General features: G+C 33.3%; 2 long non-coding RNA genes across 24 annotated transcripts in view; one reads left to right on the top strand and one right to left on the bottom strand.

Moving 5' to 3' along the window:
• LOC143232143 (uncharacterized) overlaps positions 1-21,624 on the bottom strand; it is a 35,027-nt gene that overhangs the window by 6,372 nt on the left and 7,031 nt on the right. For 3 of the 20 annotated variants that reach the window (XR_013017487.1, XR_013017475.1, XR_013017462.1), the window contains exons 2-3: positions 17,773-17,886; positions 6,407-6,486 (exon numbers count right to left, since the gene is read on the bottom strand). This is a non-coding gene — a long non-coding RNA (uncharacterized LOC143232143). Of the gene's footprint in view, positions 1-1,513; positions 1,697-6,001; positions 6,268-6,331; positions 6,487-13,822; positions 13,979-15,141; positions 15,227-17,744; positions 17,887-21,624 lie in introns of those variants that run through there. The other 17 variants (XR_013017491.1, XR_013017470.1, XR_013017565.1 and 14 more) reach the window with 15 other exon arrangements.
• LOC143232563 (uncharacterized) lies at positions 4,316-16,918 on the top strand. 4 transcript variants are annotated; one of them, XR_013017630.1, is made up of 5 exons: positions 4,316-4,363; positions 6,793-8,252; positions 8,525-8,621; positions 13,937-14,017; positions 14,245-16,918. It is a non-coding gene; the product is annotated as an uncharacterized LOC143232563 (long non-coding RNA). The 4 variants fall into 4 exon arrangements; XR_013017661.1 differs by having other exon boundaries at positions 4,333-4,363; positions 8,141-8,252; XR_013017650.1 differs by lacking the exon at positions 4,316-4,363 and having other exon boundaries at positions 6,537-7,320; positions 8,141-8,252.

Here is a 21,624-nt window from a genome sequence, read left to right as displayed (position 1 = left end):
TGTTCATGAAAACACGCATGATTTTCGTTTATACGCAAACATAATGAAGAAACAGGACACAAATTTAAAATATAAATATTCTTTGTAGGGCTAACACTGACCTGGAATTAGAAGTTAAAAAAACATCAACATCAAACAACTTTAACCAGTAGTCGTCATTAAAATAGCACATTTTTATTGTTAGTAATTTATGTAACATCAACAGTAAGAACAATAAGGAAAATACGATCCGCCACATCAAAAACCTAAATAAGTTAAGGTGGTAACAACAAAAAATATGTCAACACGAAGAACCACCAACCAACCTCATAATCAACAGACCCGACTGACAATTAAACAATGAAGAGGTCCATTTTCTCAACAAAGGACTCAACCTTACGGTAACACCTACAGTGGCGACAGAAAGTGTTCGTACTCCTGCGTCCCGAGTGGTTTTTTCCTCATAACTTAAAAAGTATCACGAGTAGGCTAATAGAAGTATAATATATTATAAATATTATACTAACACAGATCTACATAAATTTTTATTTAAATTAAATGACAAATAAACTGTTTATAAACAAATAACCAAAAATAGAAGGAGCAGAAAGTGTTCGTACAGTTCAGAACGTGCAAAAAAAGCTGATATTCCCGTAAAAATTTTGTTTAGTTTAACAAATAAACTACATTATACCATTCCAGAACCAGACACTGGGTTCATAATTATTAGAATTTAGTCAGCAAAAAATGTACTTCCGGCAACTTAGCGCCGTCTCCATCATTATCTCTTTGGTCATCATGGCGAACAGGAAACAACTATCCAGTGATTTAAATTGTTTTTTTGTTTGTTTGTTTTTGAAGTTCGCACAAAGCTACTCGAGGGCTATCTGTGCTAGCCGTCCCTAATTTAGCAGTGTAAGACTAGAGGGAAGGCAGCTAGTCATCACCACCCACCGCCAACTCTTGGGCTACTCTTTTACCAACGAATAGTGGGATTGACCGTAACATTATAACGCCCCACGGCTGGGAGGGCGAGCATGTTTGGCGCGACGGGGATGCGAACCCGCGACCCTCAGATTACGAGTTACATGCCTTAACGCGCTTGACCATGCCGAGCCCCAGTGATTTAAAAAACCGAATTATTGTAAAATACAAGTCTCGTGTGTCTCTTTCCGGTATTGCTACACAACTTAATGTGCCGAAATCTACTGTTCAAAGCATAATTGCCAAGTTTAATCTTACAGGATCAACTGCTAACCTCCCTCGTTCCGGACGCTCCACCAAAATTCCAGAGAGAACCAAGAGAAAGGTTCTCAGAGAAGTTAGTAGGAACCCTCGTTTAACACGTAATGACATACAGAAACTGCTAAGGAAAACTGGGGTTGAAGTAAGCACCTCTCTACAGTTACGAACATGTTACGCTCTTCTGGGTTCAAAGCATGCCGTCCTCATAGAACTCCACATTTAAAGCCTGTTCGTTTAGAAGCACAATTGAGGTATGCAAAAAAAAAAAACATGTAGATAAACCCTTTACCTATTAGAAGAGTATTCTTTGTCAGACGAGACTAAAATCGAGCTTTTCAGCCACAATGATGTTTGCAATATTTTCCGTAAGAAGGGGGAACGAAATCTTCCAAAGAACACCGTCCCCACAGTTAATCACGGAGGTGGCTCCATCATGCTATGGGGTTCCTTCAGCTCTTCTGGTGTAGGCAGCCTTCACCGCATCAATGGAATCATGAAAAAAGAAGAGTACGTTGATATATTAGGCACTTATATCAAGAATGATGCTTGGAACTTGCGGCTTGGGCGTCGTTGAATCTTCCAGCACGACAGTGACTCTAAGCACACATCAAAATATGTGCAATCCTGGTTGCAGAGGAACCATATAAGCGTCTTGGAGTGGCTATCTTAGTCACCCGATCTCAACCCAATTGAATACGGTGGGCATGAGTTGAAGACCAAGGTTCATCGGCACCATCTGAAAAACTTGCAAGAGTTGGAGGCCTTCTGTTAAGAAGAATGGAAGAAAATACCAGTCGAGTACTGTCAAACGATCATGGAGGGCTATGAGGAGAGATTGTGTCAAGTAATTCACCTGAAAGGCGACACAACAGACCATTAAAGTAGACGCACGAACACTTTCTGACACTCCGATGTTTGGTTATTTGTTTATAAACAGATTATTTGTCGTTTAATATACATAAAAATTTATGTAGATGTGTGCTAGTATAATAGTTATAATACGCTATATTTTCATTATCCTAACCGTGATACTTTTTAAGTTATGAGGAAAAAACAACTCACGACTCAGGGGTACGAACACTTTCTGTTGTAACTGTAGAAATATTCCATCCGTCGAAATGAAAGCCTTTCTGGAAGACCTAGCTAGAAGATTGGTGATCCATTCTACACAAAGTTAAAACACTGAAAAACAACGGAAAACAAGCAGAGTAAAGAAGACAACTTCGACAACAATTCCATCGACAACCAACAACCCAACTTTCCAGGTAGAACTGAAAACGTCTGTTTCCCCGAAACACCTCAAAACAGTATCTTAAACAACTTTTTCAAATAATTTTCACGCAAAACCGTCAACATAATTCACAGAAAAGAAAACTCAAAACAACCTCACACGGAAAAATATTAATTCTATAAACAACCTAAAATAAGACAACGACATCAAAATTCTAAAAGCAGATAAATGCTATGCTATAGTTATAAGTAACACAAATGAATACATTCAAAAAATGAACAACATCTCATTAGATACAAACAAATAAAACTAGTAAACATAAATCGAACAAAAACACATGAAAACCAATTTAAAAAATACTACTATAAAGGAAAAAAAACAACACAATCTCAGTAAACCTTTATTATCACTTACGAAAGACCGTCTCATGCACACCAGAACTATACGTCACAACCAAACCTCATAAATCCGATTGTCCACTATGACCTATAATGTCGACCTATGAATCATTCAGTTACAACCTTTGTAAATATATAGCGTAGGCATTTTATAAATATGTAACATTAGCTAGCTCCTTTTTCAAAGACTCTTAAACGTTAAATATATTCACCAACTAAATCATACAGCCTTAATGACCAGTTTTGATGTAATCTCCCTCTTCACAGAAGTTCCAACAACTGAACCCTGCAAGATAGCTTTAGAGCTTTATATCCAAGACCTCAACCAATTGATACATAACACCAGCAACCTTTATAGAATTCACTACCACGAAAACTAACTTTACGTTCAATAATCAAAACTATCAACAAATAAATATCCTAAGTGTGAGGAATCTCTTGTCACCAGTTCTACCCAACATTTTCATGGCACAGATTGAATTTCAAGCGATCAATTTGGCCTTACATCCACCACGACACTGGTACAGGTATGTTGATGATACGGTTGCTGGATTCAAATCTACAGAACACACACACTTAGTTTTTCAACCACGTTAACTCCATACACGTCAACATTACATTCAACTGTACACACGAAAAAAAAAAAAAACATTAACCAAATAGCATTTATCAACCTCAAGATCCCAAGAACCGATACACAATTCAAAACAGAAATCCACATAAAAATCACCCATACTAGACTATACATTCCCTGGGACTCAGCACATGAAACAAAACAAAAACTCAACATATTAAGACACCAAATAAACACAGCCATAAAACTATGTTCACCAGATAAAATTAAGAAGGAAATCAACAAAATAAAACAACACTTCATCAACATAAACAAATTTCCTCCAAAAGTGTTTGAAAAAATTATGCACACACGTAAATCAACAACATGGTTAACAACAAACATACAACAAAAACTCCATAGAAATCCCAAGGAACAACAAACTACAAAACCTTGCACTGCTGCATACCATATATTCCCGATATCAGCAAAAAATATGCAACATTTGGAAAAAAACAAAACACAGCATTCCAGTAAACACCATATTTATTCAGAAACCAGGTACAAAACTAAAGTCCGTACTATGTAAAACTTCCACTGACAAATACAACACCAACATTATTTATAAAATAAAAAAGAAACGACTGCCACGACTTCTATATTGGAGAACCAAGCAGAAAAAATTGAAACCACATTCAAAGAACATAAAAAACACCTTCACGCGTTTTTTAACAGTTCATATCAAATAAACACAACATAACCATAGAAAACACCCAGATACTAAGTAGGGAACAAACATTAACAAACGCAAAACCAAAGAAGTCCTGCTTATACAACAACTAAAACCAAAATTAAACCAATATAAAGAAACGCATTTATACCTAACATCTACTGAAACGCCCTCTACAGTCACGTTCCCGTTTACACTCTCATCCCTAAGACTTGTGTTTGTCAACGGTGAGTTGCAAACTCACTTTGTTAACCTGAAGATGTTCTAAGAAGTTCAAAACGTTGTTCTGTACTTTATTTTAATAAAAAAAAATAATACCCATATCAGAGGTCTTCGGATAGAGAGTTACTAACTTATTTATTGTGTGTTTTAGTTTTGATTAAATGATCGTTATTACGGCAATGAATTTTAGTTATTTAGTTAGAAATGATGTATTATTTTATTTTCCTTTAAATACTGAAGATGGAATATGTAAAATTCCTGGTGACATCTGGACACTGAAAACTAATGTTTCTAGTGTTTTGATGAGACTTTCGCTGCTTCAAACTCTTGTTCGTAGTGTTCTGGAGATACGTTTGGATACTTGTAACATGTTTGTAGTGTTCTCGTTAGACTTCTGGTTACTAATACTCCTGTTTATAGTTCTCTGGTAGGGCTTCTGGTTATTGAAAACTCATGATTGTAGTGTTCTGGTGAGACTTCTAGTTACTGATAACTCATTTTTGTAGTGTTCTTGTGAGACTTCTGGTTACTGAAAACTCATGTTTCTAGTATTCTGATGAGACTTCTTGTTACTGAAAACTCATGAAAACTCATGTGTGGACTTCTCAGGTGAGACTTTTGGTTACTGAAACCTTATGTTTAGTTCTTTGGTGAGACTTCTGGTTATTGAAATCTCATGTTTCTAGTGTTTTGGTGAGTCTTTTCCTTGCTGAAAATTCATGTTTGTAGTGTACTGGTGAGACTTTCCATTACTGATAACTCATGTTTGTAATGTTCTGCTGAGACGTCTGGTTACTAATAACTCATGTTTTAGCATTCTGGTGATCCTTCTGGTTACTGACAACTCATGTTTGGAGTTCTTTGGTGAGACTTCTGGTTATTGAAAACTCATGTTTGTAGTGTTCTGATGAGACTTCTGGTCACTGATAACTCATGCTTGGACTTTTCTGATGGGACATCTGGTTATTGAAAACTTATTTGGAGTTCTCTAGTGGGGCATCTGGTTGCTTAAAACTCATGTTTGTATTGTTCTGGTGAGACTTTTGATTACTGATAACTGGTGTTTGTAGAGTTCTGGTGAGACTTCTGGTTACTGAAACCACATGTTTGCAGTTGTCTGGTGATACTTCTCGTTATTGAAAACTCATGTTTGTAGTGTTCTGGTGAGACATTTGGTTACTGATAACTGATGTTTGTAGAGTTCTGGTTACTGAAACCTCATGTTTGCAGTTGTCTGGTGATACTTCTTGTTATTGAAAACTCATGTTTCTAGTGTTCTGGAGAGAATTCTGGTTACTGATAACTCATATTTGGAGTTCTCTGGTGGCACTTCTGGTTAATAAGAATAGTGTAACATGTACGAACTACTAACATTAATGTTACAGTGAAAACAGTGTAACATCTGTAGACAGTTAACATTAATTATACAATATGAACAGCATAACATGTGTCTGAAAATGTATGGTATACCTATGAATTTATAATAAATATTCAGTCACTGATATTATTAAAAACAGATATGGTAGACAGTTTTGAAATACCCAAACATTACACTTAGAGACTTTTGTAAAAGTAAATTATAGATTATATTTTTTATTAATGTTATAATTTTCCCAAATGAAAATGTTTTTCCAATAGGCACTTCCCTCCCTCGCATAATTAGATTTTCTCATCTTGTGCTGCCCTCTGTATGCATAGTTTTTCAGAAATGCATGCCACAAGCTTTTGTCATCCCTCTCTTGGAATCCAAAGTTACAACAGTATTTCATGCAAATCATCATGCATTACCTCTCCACTACTGCCAACCTTCCACTCCAAAGTGTAGCAGAAGAAGTGAACACAGGATTATTGTAGGGAGGATGGATGGGGCGAAGTACCTATTGGAAATACAATTTGATTTAGGAAGTACCTATTGGAAATACAATTTGATTTAGAAAGTACCTATTGGAAATACAATTTGATTTAGGAAGTACCTATTGGAAATACAATTTGATTTAGGAAAATTATGACTTCCAATAACGTACTCTTCTTATACACACAATAATAACCTGAATTCCACACTGAAATGGAGGAGAGACTGGTGTGAGGGAAGTATAGGAGTATCCCCTGGAAGTATTATAAGGAAACCCTGGAAGAAAGGAGCATTAGTAAATACCTTCCTCATATCAAAGTGTATAAAATAGAAACCCTATGGCATGTGAACCTCTCTTCTTCTACCAGTTTGGCCCTGAAGAAGTTAGGTCCATATTTCAAAAGTGCTTGGCTTATAGGATTTTTATTTCATTTCTATCAAGATTCCTTAAAATCTATCTGTTATTTTAGCATCATGTATCCAAAGTCTATAGAATAGCCACAATAGTGAGCAAAAACAGATATGTGGATTAGATACTGAGAAATGAACATATACAGAGTTTTTTTACACATCTAATTATAGAATTTCCTTGAATGGCCAATGAAGACGAGAGTCAAGGGAGTAGATAAGATGCAGAATCTGGTGTGAGGAAACTTGAAAGATCTCAAGCTGCAAAGGAGACAAGGAATAATACATTAACTGAATCAAACATTAAAACAACTAGTCAGGGTAATCAGGGTAAGATCATGGGAAGAGGAAGGTGGCTAGGGATAAAAAGGTGGGAATGAGGACCTTGAAAAGAAGATGTGTGCAAAATATAACAATGGAGGACACTGACAGAACAGTAATCTATCCATATTAGGACAAGGATAGAGATAAGAAACAGAGGATAGACAGACAGGAGAAAAGAAGAACTGACCTTCTTGAGTCACAGAAGTTTTATGAAGGAAATAAAATACAATTTGGATAAAGGATAAGGTAGGAGGAGTGGTACAAGATCCTGGTAACAATGAAGGCAAAAATATCTGATTTACAACATCCAAAGGATGGGAAGTGTGAATACACTTTCTAAAGAAGTGAAACAGGGAACACAGAGCTGGCAGATAGAAGGTGATATTTGTTTGTTCATTTTTGAATGTCTCTCAAAGCTACATAGGACTATCTGTGCTTTTTGTCCTTAACTTAGTAGTGTAAAACAAGAGAGAAGACAGTCATTACAACCCACTATCAAGTCGTTGGCTACTCTCTTACCAATGAATGGTGAGATTTATCATAATATTATAATGCTCCCACAACTGAAAAGGCAAGCATGTTTGGTGTGACAGGGATTTAAACCCAGGACCCTCAGGTTGCAAGTTGAGCACCCTAAGTTGAGGGTACTACTTGAAAAGAGAAGATATTAGGAAACAAAGTTATGATCATATTGTGGATTTTTTAATGTTATATGGTTTATTATATTTATCTTTAGAAATTAATGTTGAATGAGAAAAAAAAGATTTAGTAAAATTGGGACTATAATTACAGGTATAACCTTTTAATTTAGATTTTATTAATGTAACATATAGTATAATTTTAGATTAGGCTTAGTACACATAATAGTTCTTTAGGTTGAATTGTAATTCAGCTTGCAATGAAATTGTAAGGCAAATTAAATACATTGTTTTTATTTAATAAATACAGTCTAAAAACTAGTTAGTTGTGAAACTTAGGCTTAACAGTGTTAACAACAGTATACTGATATCTAATTATAGTCTTTAGTGGTTATTTTAATGTTAAAAATAATAGAATGGTTTAGATTAATGTGGGGTTGAGCATTCCCTGTTTGTTATGTGCAACAAATGGGTTGGATTTTATTCAGGAGCTCTGGACCACTATGTATTTATAAGGAAGCTTGTAGTGAGGATGTTAAACTTATATGTAGAGTTTGCAGGTTGGAGGAAAAGTTGGATGCTGTTCTAACTAAAGTTGAGGAAATGGATAAAGAGAAGTGTAAACTGTAGAAAATGACAGCAGGACTTCAAGAGGAACTTAGGATTTTACATGTAAGATTAACAATGACATTCAGAAAGTTAGAAAGTGTAATATTATGGTTGAAGTAGGAACTCAACTGTAAGGACCCTATTCTACTGAGCAACAGATTTGGGCCCTTGGATGCATAGATGAGGAACTATTGGAGGGAGGAAAAGGAATATATAATGATATGGATTGTGAACTTACAGGTTATAGTTATAGATGATTCCTTGAGATAACATGTGGATAGAATAGTTTGTGGAATAAATATGGAAAACAAAGATTATGTTTTCCTTTGGCATAGGTGGAAGACATGACTTACAGAACAAGAGATATAATGAAGGGGACTGACAACAATACAGTTTTTGTTCTGTATGTAGGAGTCAACCATACAGAGAAAGGTAAGTCAGAGGAGCTAATAAATAAGTCACTGAAAACAGAGAAAAGTAAGTCAGAGGAGCTAATAAATAAGTCACTGATAACAGAGAAAAGTAAGTCAGAGGAGCTAATAAATAAGTCACTGACAACAGAGAAAAGTAAGTCAGAGGATCTAATAAATAAGTCACTGACAACAGAGAAAAGTAAGTCAGAGGATCTAATAAATAAGTCACTGACAACAGAGAAAAGTAAGTCAGAGGATCTAATAAATAAGTCACTGATAACAGAGAAAAGTAAGTCAGAGGAGCTAATAAATAAGTCACTGATAACAGAGAAAAGTAAGTCAGAGGATCTAATAAATAAGTCACTGATAACAGAGAAAAGTAAGTCAGAGGAGCTGATAAATAAGACACTGATAAAAGCATTTAAAGATAAAGATCATAAATTAATTGTGTCAGAAATACTGCCAGAAATTAATATTTGAGATCAAATTTTGAGTAAGTCACTAGAACTACATGTTAGGCTGAAATTAATATGTAAGGTTGAGCAGGTAAGCTGGTTGAACTGGTTGGATCAGTTCAGTGGAAGGAAGAAATGTTTTAAACTAAATAATTTACATTTAAGTATGAAAGGTTCTTCCATGTTTGTAAGGGATATTAACTCAGCTGTAAATAATGGAAGTGTTAACTTAAGTATGAAAGGGTCTGCCATGTTTAAAAGGAATATTAACTCAGCTGTAAATAAGGGAAGTGTTAACTTAAGTATGAAAGGGTCTGGTATGTTTGTAAGGGATATTAACTCAGCTGTAAATAAGGGAAGTGTTAACTTATGTATGAATGGGTCTGCCATGTTTGTAAGGGATATTAACTCAGCTACAAATAAGGGAAGTGTTAACTTAAGTATGAAAGGTTCTGGTATGTTTGTAAGGGATGTTAACTCAGCTGTGAATAAGGGAAGTGGTAACTTAAGTATGAAAGGTTCTGGTATGTCTGTAAGGGATATCAACTCAGCTGTAAATAAGAGAAGTGTTAACTTAAGTATGAAAGGTTCTGGTATGTTTGTAAGGAATATTAACTCAGCTACAAATAAGGAAAGTTTTACACTAGGTCTAGATAGTAGTGGAAAGGATAAAGTAAATGAAACAAAACTGAGATGTAGAGGAAATTATAGCATAGGAAATAAATATAAATGTAGTTATAAGAATAGGCTTAATTATTATTCTAGTAATGCTAGAAGTACAAGAAATAAAACAGATGACTTTAGGACACTGGTAAGAATAGAAGATTTTGATATAATGGAAATAACTGAAATATAGTATATGATTGTGATGACTGAAACTTCTTTAAAATACATAATTACAGGTTGTTTTATAGGGACAGAGTAGTAGAAAGAAAGGAAGGAATAGCTCTATACATAGTGTGAGTTACAATCTGTTGAAGATGGAAATATTAAAGATAATAGCAAAGAGACTGAATCCATTTGGGTTTTCGTTAGTGGATATCAAGAGAGAAAGCTCCTAGTGGAAATTTTCTACAGACTACCAGATGAAATTAGAAACTTTACAATGAAGCTGAGGTTTAAGTTGTTAATGGAGTCATAATTATGGGTGATTTTAATTTCACACATATTGATTGGGAAGTGCTAGAGTCAAACCATGGGGGAGAAAAGGTTTTGGAAACTGTTCAAGATGGCTTTCTTCACCAGTTGATCAGAGAACCAACTGGAAATAATGTTATTTCAGATTTACTGCTAACTTCTAATACAGAAATGGTTGAGAGGATGGAAATTTAGGAACACTTTGATACAAATGATCACTGCTGCATTAAGTTTGATAGTGATCAATGTTGCATTAGGTTTGATAGTGATCACTGCTGCATTAGGTTTGATAGTGATCACTGCTGCATTATGTTTGATCGTGATCAATGTTGTATTAGGTTTGATCATGATCAATGTTGTATTAGGTTTGATAGTGATCAATGTTGTATTAGGTTTGATAGTGATCAATGTTGCATTAGGTTTGATAGTGATCAATGTTGTGTTAGGTTTGACAGTGATCAATGTTGTATTAGGTTTGACAGTGATCAATGTTGCATTAGGTTTGACAGTGATCAATGTTGTATTAGGTTTGACAGTGATCAATGTTGCATTAGGTTTGACAGTGATCAATGTTGCATTAGGTTTGATAGTGATCAACGTTGTATTAGATTTGATAGTGATCAACATTGTATTAGGTTTGATAGTGATCAATGTTGTATTAGGTTTGATAGTGATCACTGCTGCATTAGGTTTGATAGTGATCAATGTTGCATTTGGTTTGATAGTGATCAATGTTGCATTAGGTTTGATAGTGATCAATGTTGTATTACATTTGATGTTTCACTGCATATGAAAATCAGAAATAATATCTTGATTCCAAATTTCTAAACAATTTTGAAGGCAAGGAACAAGAATTATCTGCTATGAATTGTGCAGTTGAGTTATTTGGAGACACTAGTCAGATGTGGAAAATTTGTGTAGAGTTTTCAGTGTTAAAAACAACTGTATTTCTTATAAAAAGAAAAGGGTAGCTGTAAGTAAATAACCAGGTTGGCTCACAAAGGGTAGCTGTAAGTAAATAACCAGGTTGGCTCACAAAGGGTAGCTGTAAGTAAATAACCAGGTTGGCTCACAAAGGGTAGCTGTAAGTAAATAACCAGGTTGGCTCACAAAGGGTAGCTGTAAGTAAATAACCAGGTTGGCTCACAAAGGGTAGCTGTAAGTAAATAACCAGGTTGGCTCACAAAGGGTAGCTGTAAGTAAATAACCAGGTTGGCTCACAAAGGGTAGATGTAAGTAAATAACCAGGTTGGCTCACAAAGGGTAGATGTAAGTAAATAACCAGGTTGGCTCACAAAGGGTAGCTGTAAGTAAATAACCAGGTTGGCTCACAAAGGGTAACTGTAAGTAAATAACCAGGTTGGCTCACAAAGGGTAACTGTAAGTAAATAACCAGGTTGGTTCACAAAGGGTGTTAACAATAAAACTGAAGAAAAGCATTACATATTTAAGAAATTTATATTTACAGGAATTACAAAAGGTTTTGAAGATCAGTAAAGTTGGTCAAACAGGAAATTGAGATGTGTGAAAGGATGTAGGAAAACAATTTGGTTTAAAGTATAAAAATTAGCACAAAGGAATGAAATAGAATTAATAACACTCCAACACTGTATATTTTTCTATCTTTGAATAGTAAGGCTTTATGGAAATATTCATACTATAATAGTAAGGCTTTATGGAAATATTCATACTATAATAGTAAGGCTTTATGGAAATATTCATACTATAATAGTAAGGCTTTATGGAAATATTCATACTATAATAGTAAGGCTTTATGGAAATATTCATACTATAATAGTAAGGCTTTATGGAAATATTCATACTATAATAGTAAGGCTTTATGGAAATATTCATACTATAATAGTAAGGCTTTATAGAAATATTCATACTATAATAGTAAGGCTTAATGGAAATATTTATACTATTCTTGCTGACATCTTTCAAGTCTTTTCTACACAAATGCATTAATATGTTCCTTCTATGACCACTATACAGGAGTTTTATTAATACATTAAAATCCCTAAAGTGAGAACAACTTATTTTACCCTTTCACAGTAGGTGGATATAAATTACATTCATGGATACGTGTATAAAAATAAATGCTGTAACTCTGAGGTGTCTTTACACATTCTCCCAAAAACGAGTATGATTTTGATAAATTTTACGTCTCACACATAAATAATGACATTATTTTAATATTTTTACAAACAATATTTTGAAAGCAAGATAATTTTGATTTTAAAAATAAAAATACTTTTTTCATCTTACACCACTTTTCATATTTCATTTGTATAGCCTCTAGAACCTCCTTACAGTTTTCATATTTCATTTGTATAGCCTCTAGAACCTCCTTACAGTTTTCATATTTCATTTGTATAGCCTCTAGAACCTCCTTACAGTTTTCATATTTCATTTGTATAGCCTCTAGAACCTCCTTACAGTTTTCATATTTCATTCATATAGCCTCTAGAACCTCCTTACAGTTTTCATATTTCATTCATATAGCCTCTAGAACCTCCTTACAGTTTTCATATTTCATTCAGTATAGCCTCTAGAACCTCCTTACAGTTTTCATATTTCATTCAGATAGCCTCTAGAACCTCCTTACAGTTTTCATATTTCATTTGTATAGCCTCTAGAACCTCCTTACAGTTTTCATATTTCATTCATATAGCCTCTAGAACCTCCTTACAGTTTTCATATTTCATTTGTATAGCCTCTAGAACCTCCTTACAGTTTTCATATTTCATTTGTATAGCCTCTAGAACCTCCTTACAGTTTTCATATTTCATTTGTATAGCCTCTAGAACCTCCTTACAGTTTTCATATTTCATTTGTATAGCCTCTAGAACCTCCTTACAGTTTTCATATTTCATTGGTATAGCCTCTAGAACCTCCTTACAGTTTTCATATTTCATTTGTATAGCCTCTAGAACCTACTTACAGTTTTCATATTTCATTTGTATAGCCTCTAGAACCTCCTTACAGTTTTCATATTTCATTCATATAGCCTCTAGAACCTCCTTACAGTTTTCATATTTCATTTGTATAGCCTCTAGAACCTCCTCACAGTTTTCATATTTCATTCGTATAGCCTCTAGAACCTCCTCAATAAACATGAAAAGTTTGTAAGGTAAATGTTTACATTTTATTTGCTATTTTCTCTGCCACATCACTAATTCTCGTTATTATAATTAATTTATAGTGTAATGAAAGGTGTGAATGTAGTTAACAAATATCAATATATACATATTTTAACTTTTTTGAATAACATAAAAATATTTTCTTAATTTTAATGTTTTATTTTACTTTAATGTCTTTTACAGTTTATAGTTTGCCTTGACTCAAGTCAAGAATGCCCTCAGGAAATATTGTAGTATCTTGAAGAGAGATGCACAAGCCTTCAGAAAATTATTTTAAACTTCTGTAAGATTTTAAGCCTAAAGATAATGATAAAAAATGTTTAAACCTTTCAATTATGTATTTAAACAAAATTAATAAATAATTAACTAAGATATAAAATTAAAACCTAAATACAATTTAATTGTCTTTCCATATTTAGGTAAGAAACTACAGTAGTGTTATAATGAACAAAACAGCCAACAATACTAAAAGCAGTTGTACTTACCTTATGATGACAACTTGTTGCCAATTTTAAATTAATAATTGTTAGATTATAATGTAAAATTAACTATTTTTAATGACTATGCAGTAAATACATCTGTCTTGTATACCTCAACAGAAAAGTACAGATTATGGGTGTGGCAACCATCAGGTTTCTACTGGGTTCAGCAAAGGACTTTGAACTGTTGGTGTCATTAGGGCAAGTAAACATACTTATTGACTAGATATAAATGTATATGTTGTGTTTTATTCTATTTAATTCATAGGCTGAGAAAAGTGAGATTATTTGTAACTTGGGTCACCATGACAAGGAAACTGGAGATTAAACTGTTTATTAAGGTCTCTTTTGATATAAATAAATTAAACTCAGATAAAACACAACTTTGAATTATGACATATATTAGAATATTCATTTCTTTCATATAGAGAGGCTCTACCAGATGGAGTTCACTAGTGGTCTTGTGGGCAAACTACCACAAGCCCAGAAATAAATCACTTCCAAGACTCATGATAGCCAAGCTCTCAAAGAGACCATAGATAGTAACAAGAGGAAAAGGAGCAGAAGAAAGGGCCACCCTGCCTTACATAGAAACAAAACCTGGTCTCAAGAAAACAAAGAGAGAAAAGATGACGAACAAACTCAGCTTACAATAAATATCATCAAAACCACAGCACAAAGAAATGATGAAGATTATTAAAGTTAGAAAGTAAGGCAACCTAACAAAGGACAACCCAAAACAAAGAAATCGAGATAAGTGGGAGAGAAGATGGAAGAAACCCAAGATCAAGGTATGACAAAACCCTCCAAATGACACATGAGAATGGATAAAGAAGTTGGATGAGAAATGAAGACAAATAAACAAAGAAACCCAAGAGCAAGGTATGGCAAAACCCTCCAAATGACACATGAGAATGGATAAAGAAGTTGGATAAGAACTGAAAACAAAGAAACCCAAGAGCAAGGCATGACAAAACCCTCCAAATGGCATATGAGAATGGATAAAGAAGTTGGATAAGAACTGAAGACAAATAAACAGAGAGAATAAGAAAGAACACAAATCAGGAGATTCCTAAACTGAAAGAAACAACAACAGAGCCTGAATTTCAGCAAAACAAATTACTGTAAACAGGAGAAAATAAAAGACACACACCTGTAGAATCCAAGCAGTTGAAGACAAAGTTGGGCTGACTGATCCACACCAGAAAGAGGAAATGAGGTGTAAAAATAGGCATGAAAGCAACAGTGATGACAAAACACACAAAACTGTGTAGGCTTAGCTGAAGTAACATAATGAGAATGTCACAAATGCTAGATCTCACTTACCTGTATTTCTAGTTGCCATTACAGTACTGGATGACTCTCGGAAAGAAGTACTAAAAACCATGGGATGGATGAGGAATGTGAAATCTAGTTAAATCACAAAACTGTTGTTGTAGAGGACCTTCTCTTTTATATGAGACAGAAAGAAAATAAACCAGAAATGATGAAGATGCTAGGACTAATTACAATCAAGAAAATCAAATTTCAGTGAAACTTCCACCTGTTAAATTTAAAATTTTGTACAGTGTTTTCAAATAAAGGATAAGCTACATGACGAGTTAATAAAAAGTTAAAATGATTAGCACACACATTGTTGTAAATCATATGAAAAGACATATCTAAAGACAAGCTGTGTCCAGTTAACTCATACATAATATTAAGGTTTAAATTATAATCTACAATTTGATTCCAAACTCAGTAACATAAGTTCATAAAATAGTAGTTTAATGAAACTTTGAATGCAAGTCAACAAAAGTGATGGCATGGCCTTTGACCCATGACCCACCACAAGAGTTAAATCACTTTCTATCAACTCAAAGTTCAACATTTATTTCATCTTATTGATTTTGTGTTTTGTGCCATTACCTTAGTGATAACTAATATGATGCAACACTGAATGAGATATATACGTCATTAATCGTAGCTATAATCTAATGATAATGACTTTGTATATATATATTATACATTGAAATGAGCAGTGATACTCAACACTTGTGGGATGCACAATGCATATGATGTACTGATGGTGCAAAGGAACAAATAATAATGAATAGCTCACTTCAGGATTCTCCCACTTTTCTATACGTGTATCTCATTCTGTATTGTATCAAAGGTTATTTTATCATATTTGTTGATTTCCATTCAAAATTTTATTGGACTGCTATTTTAATGTCAGTAAGTTTGGAATCACATTGTAGATTATAATTCAAACTTTAATATTATATATGGGTTCATGTCTTAATTTAGAAATAAATATTAAAATAACACATTTAAATACTGATATTAGTCAGTCACATGGTATGTTGAATATAGCACTGTTTGAAATTAGATGTTTGTGATGTCACAATACTAAGTCTATAGTTTCATAATAATTAGGAACTGAAAGAATATAAAATAATAACACCATATCTTTTTTTATTTTGCTGAGATATGGCTTATGTACTGAATCAAATAAGATGGTCCTGTTCAACTTTTTCTGTTTTTGAAATGGTTCCTTACACACACTTACTACAGTATATGACATGTGAATAACCAATCAAGATCTTAGAATGTCCCCTTTGTGGTTTTTCTCAGTCAATTTAATCCTTGAAAAGGCTACCATGTTTATAAGGAGGTAGATTGTGTCTTTAAACTGCTCAAAGTTTCATTTTTTTAGATCTAAATACATCTTAGAAACCAAGCTTAATAAGTTATAGTGGCCTTCTATGGTATTAGTGTAGTTATTTATGATCTCTTGGTTATTCAATTGTGTATATAAAATATAATAAAAATGTTGTTTGATATCCTACACAGGCAAAATTTTAAAAGGCTTAGCAACATTTTTTTGTTTTATATCCTACACAGGCAAAATTTTAACAGGCTTAGCAACCTATGTCCAGCTATAACTGAGTACAAAGGTTGAAGCAAGAAGAGATACTTTAGTTCTTGATTTATTGTTCTGTATTTTAAGAAAAATAAATTTAATAAATTGTATACATATATATATAATGTATAATAATTGAAGTGTGACTGTATATTACAAAATACTAATTCATTAAAATCCAGCCAAAACATGGAAAACTAACGGTCAGTTTTATATTATTAGATATATGAGTGCACGTATACTGCATCAATACAAGTTATAATAAAAAATATAAATATATAATGTTATGAGACTTAAGCTACTTAGAGTAAATATTTGTATTTTCATGTTATAATATGTAGTCATTCTAGCATGAAAAAAACATAATTTATATTTATTTTCTAATTTTTGTAGGATGGTTAAGAGTTTGTTCAAGTGACAAACCCCACATAGTTAGAGTATAGAAAATAAGAGAAAATATAAAGTCTTAATGGAAACAAAGGTTTCCAATGTATTTAGAAGGTTTTAGAGATTGCATAAATAATATGTTGCAATTTTGGGACAAAGAATAGTTTTTTTTTAATCATAACATGAAATCACTTTGCACTCAGACTAGTAGTGAAGGAGACACTATTTTCACATACAAATCTTTAGCAAAAATATTTATTAAAAAATCTAATTTTTTTATACCAAATACTTGTAATGTTTACTAAAAGTCTATCAAAATTTGTGAAGATACACATGCTGTATCAAAAGTTATAGTGCAAATAATTAATGTGTGCAAATGTGTAGATAAACTTGTGTATATTATACTGAGCTCGTATGAAAGTGTTAATAGCAGTAGATAGAAGATTTGTTCTTTAGATCAATTAGTAAAGCACACACGAGAGATAGTGCAGAATTTACAACTGTTGTAGTTTACCCTAAACAGTAATAATTCAACGTAAAATAATGAATACATAAAAAATTACAATTAAAAATTCAAGGACACCATTACAGTGAGAAACTAACATTCACACACTGTGATGTAAATGATTTACTTACATTTCAATATAAAAAGATACACACTTACTACTTAGCAAGTTAAGGTTTCTTCTTCATTTTTCATCAGTTTGACATTTATCAAAGCATCCTGCTTATCGTCAGTAATACTTCCATGGTTACATTACATCTTCACCTTTATAAACTACAAACACAGTAAGAATCAGTAGGTTAGAAACTTTTAATTAAATACTCTCTATAAACTATCTTCATGACTTTCATATCAATTTATAAACCTCTTTATGTCTTCAAACTTAAACTGTTACTTAAAATCCTTTTTATTATACAATAACCACTTTTAAAACAACATTTTTGCTGAAACATCATGAATATCTTAACAAACAGTTTCATGTAGTTCAAACGTGTCTGAGAGTAAGTTTTTACCCCACTGAGTGTACATACACCTCATACATAAAATAACACATAGTAGGACATCAGTTGAACTAATGAACTACAAACTTTGTTCTATATAAATATAATTAAATGTATTACAACTCTTTTTTTGTTTAACATGATGAAACAGATAATGTAAGTAAACAATAATAAAAACTTTGTCAAGCTTTAATTTAAACACATATCTGAATTATTTTGTGTTTAACATGTTTCCAGCTACTCTTGGTTTCAATTATTATTTTGACACATAATAAACAGCAAAAAACAGACATTAACAGTTATCAACTTTATGTACATAATTTGTTACAAAACTACACATGCTACATTGTAATCTCACTAATTTTGTGACATTAAATATGGTAAATAAAATATCACAAAACTATAAGAAAAAACATGAATAAATGGCCATATATAGTTAACATCTTACTCAAAAATTAAAAACAAAGTAAGTTTATGATGACAACAGATTAACACCTGCCCTCTCTCTCACAGTACTACAACATTTCTTCAGATGTTCTTTGAGTTACTTATAATCTTAACCAATTAAAATGCACAGTTTTTAAGTGGGGACTTTTTGAGATCCAGATTTGAATCTGAACTTATAGTACCTTATAGAGTTTAGGAACCCAGAATAACTTGATATTCATTGAATTTATGTTTACCACTCTTATGGAACTTTATATTTTCATTCAGAAAAAGTTAACAATCTCCAGTAATGATGTGATGAGTATAATATTAAAAGTAAAATCATCACAATCTGATGACAAAACTCTCAAATTTAATGTAATTTTTGTAAGTACTTACTCCAAATAAAAGATTCTAAATTAATAAAATTATATTACTCTGTCAATAAATGAAACAACAAAAAAAACTTAGTTTTACTAGACATTTAGGATTTTCAAAAATTCTAGCAAGTACACGTTGTACATAACATTTTCTTATATTAAAATTCATATCTAGTAAGTGCTTACTTTTATTCACCCAAAGCTATCTCATTTCCTGGTCTGCCCTCTAAGCACTGCTGAAAAATTGATACAGCACAGAGTCTTTATATCCCATCAGTTTTGCACCATTTCAGAACATGTTCTGATCACATGGCCACCATCCATCAATCATACTTCACCATTTATACTAGTAACACCCAGGGGAAAATGACTTTGATCATTAGGTCCAATGCAGTCAGTCCAAGCAAAAACCATCTAACAGAAGTATCTTGGTTACTAAATAGTATTGTATAATTTACTGTTTTGTACTCTAATGATGATGGTAACCACAGTCCTCTTCTCACCAGATGTATACACATGGACCAGAAAGTTTCATTATGTTTATCAAAACCTCCACAGTCCACTAACTTAAAGACTGGTAACCAGAAGTGGTATTGAGCCCTATGTTTCACTAAACCAGAAGGTAAGGAGAGAATGCATTGGGAAGTCTGGAGGAATAACACACTGGAGACAATGTAGTGGGTGTCTTCAAATCCCTATTGTTAAAAGCAGATAAACCCCAATTGTAGGAATTGCTGCTCGTTTGGGATGGCCACAAATCACTATATGCTTTACTCATGAGGTCCATGAGTGGCAGGGTTCTTTATAAATGAATGGGTAACTTTTCATAAAATAAAATATAAATACACACACTACCACAAAAGCTGCAGGTGGTCTTACAGAAACACTCCATCTCAACACTGAGCATTATAAAAATATTCATACCTACATTAAATGTAATATGAAGCATACTGGATCAGGCAGTGTTTGCCACCAGATGGGGTCCTGAAATATAATAAAATATCTAGAAAAGTGATATATCGACCCAGCCAGTCAACAAAAGTTAACGAACATGTATATAATCACCACAGAGGGAAGGTGATACCAGCTTGAGGAAAAACAACAAGGTCATACAATGTTTGGTATATTCAGAGATATTCACATCTCAAGCTGAGCAATCTCCTCTAAATGCCAATGAAGGCAAGGAACTAAAGATGACAGATTGGGTTAAAACAAACGTTATACCGTATATTGATAGTCATGTGAGTTGACACAGCTGACTAGTGAGTACAATAAGGAACAAATCACAGGACACAGGGAATCCTTGGAATAAATAGACAGGAACAATAACATGAAAGAAGGCAGTATGAGTTACATAATGTCATAAACCATACAAAGAAGGCTAAATGGAACCAACGAGGAACACGGGCAGAAAATAAAAGGTAAGGAAATAGGATAGAAGGTCAAGTCATCTGCCTGGGCAGTAGATGTCTGGGGAATGAAGGTCCAATTAGGATACACAATAATACAAGAGGAGAATCAGAAGGTGTTCAATAAGGTGACCTTATAACTGTAATTAGTCAACACAGACAAACCCTGATCAAACAACCAGGCAAAGAACTGGGAATGATGAAGTAGTGGAGGACAGGAGACATGGCAAACATGTCAATGTCTGGGAGTAGACCACTGCCACTGATATATAAATGAGGAAGAAGATTGAATGGAAAGGGGAAAATTTTACACAAAGGATGAATCCCTGAGCTGAGACAAGGAACTGGATAAAAGCCATGCATGAATATTGATGTTGGTAATATCAGGTCATAGTTGTCAGAGGAGAGACCGGGTCAGATGTAAAGGTAGGGGATATTACTCCAGTAGGAACCAGAGCAGAAGGAACGATATAAATACGTACTCAAGCAAAATCAACATTTTGTTGTCTCACGAAAAGTGAGTTAAAACACATATCCATCTAACAGAATGTTAACTGAGAAATTGTGGATTGTTCTACAATAGCAGAAGGAATTAGCTGCACTAGCTTATATTGCACAGTACAATTGGTGGAGGGTAGTCACATGATCAGTACAAAATGGCACAAACTGATTGGGTATATAGACTGGTGTCCTGTAACAAATTTTTTTAGCAATGATTAGAGGGCAGACCAAGACTGAGTGAGCTTTGAGTAAAAGGAAATAAGGTCACATCAGAATTAAAACTGATTATCAGCTGAATCTAAATTCAAATTGATTTAAGTTTTGTACAGCAAAGCTTTTAAAGATAATGTAAACAAATAGAGGTCTTTTGTTTGATACACTACAAGTAATTCTTTTAATTCCACTTTTGAATCAAAGAAGAAAACTTTCAAAAATAAAAATTTATGCATGTGAGAAGGCTATAAGTCTAAACATATTACTAGACTTGTATCCAATTTGTCTTTCTTATCCCTTTTTCACCCACTAACTGCAAGACTAACAATAAAATGCAATATGAAGATCATAGCCATAGTAAGAAACAGGTGAAAATACACAATTATGGTATGTACTTGAGTCCCTGAGTGGTAATATCTATTAGCTAAAGTGACAAAGTAATTTGTTACAAATATTTACTAGTATATATGCAAAAACGGCTCGTTTGGGTAGTTCGCTCTTCTATGTAAAATATTTTCTCAACCCAAATGAGCCGTTTTTGCAAATATATTTCTCAACAAGTGGGTTTCTCGACATCACTGA

The sequence above is a fragment of the Tachypleus tridentatus genome, chromosome 1 (genome assembly GCF_004210375.1).
Source record: "Tachypleus tridentatus isolate NWPU-2018 chromosome 1, ASM421037v1, whole genome shotgun sequence".
Taxonomy (NCBI): Eukaryota; Metazoa; Arthropoda; class Merostomata; order Xiphosura; family Limulidae; genus Tachypleus; species Tachypleus tridentatus.
This window is presented reverse-complemented; position numbering and strand designations above follow the sequence as displayed.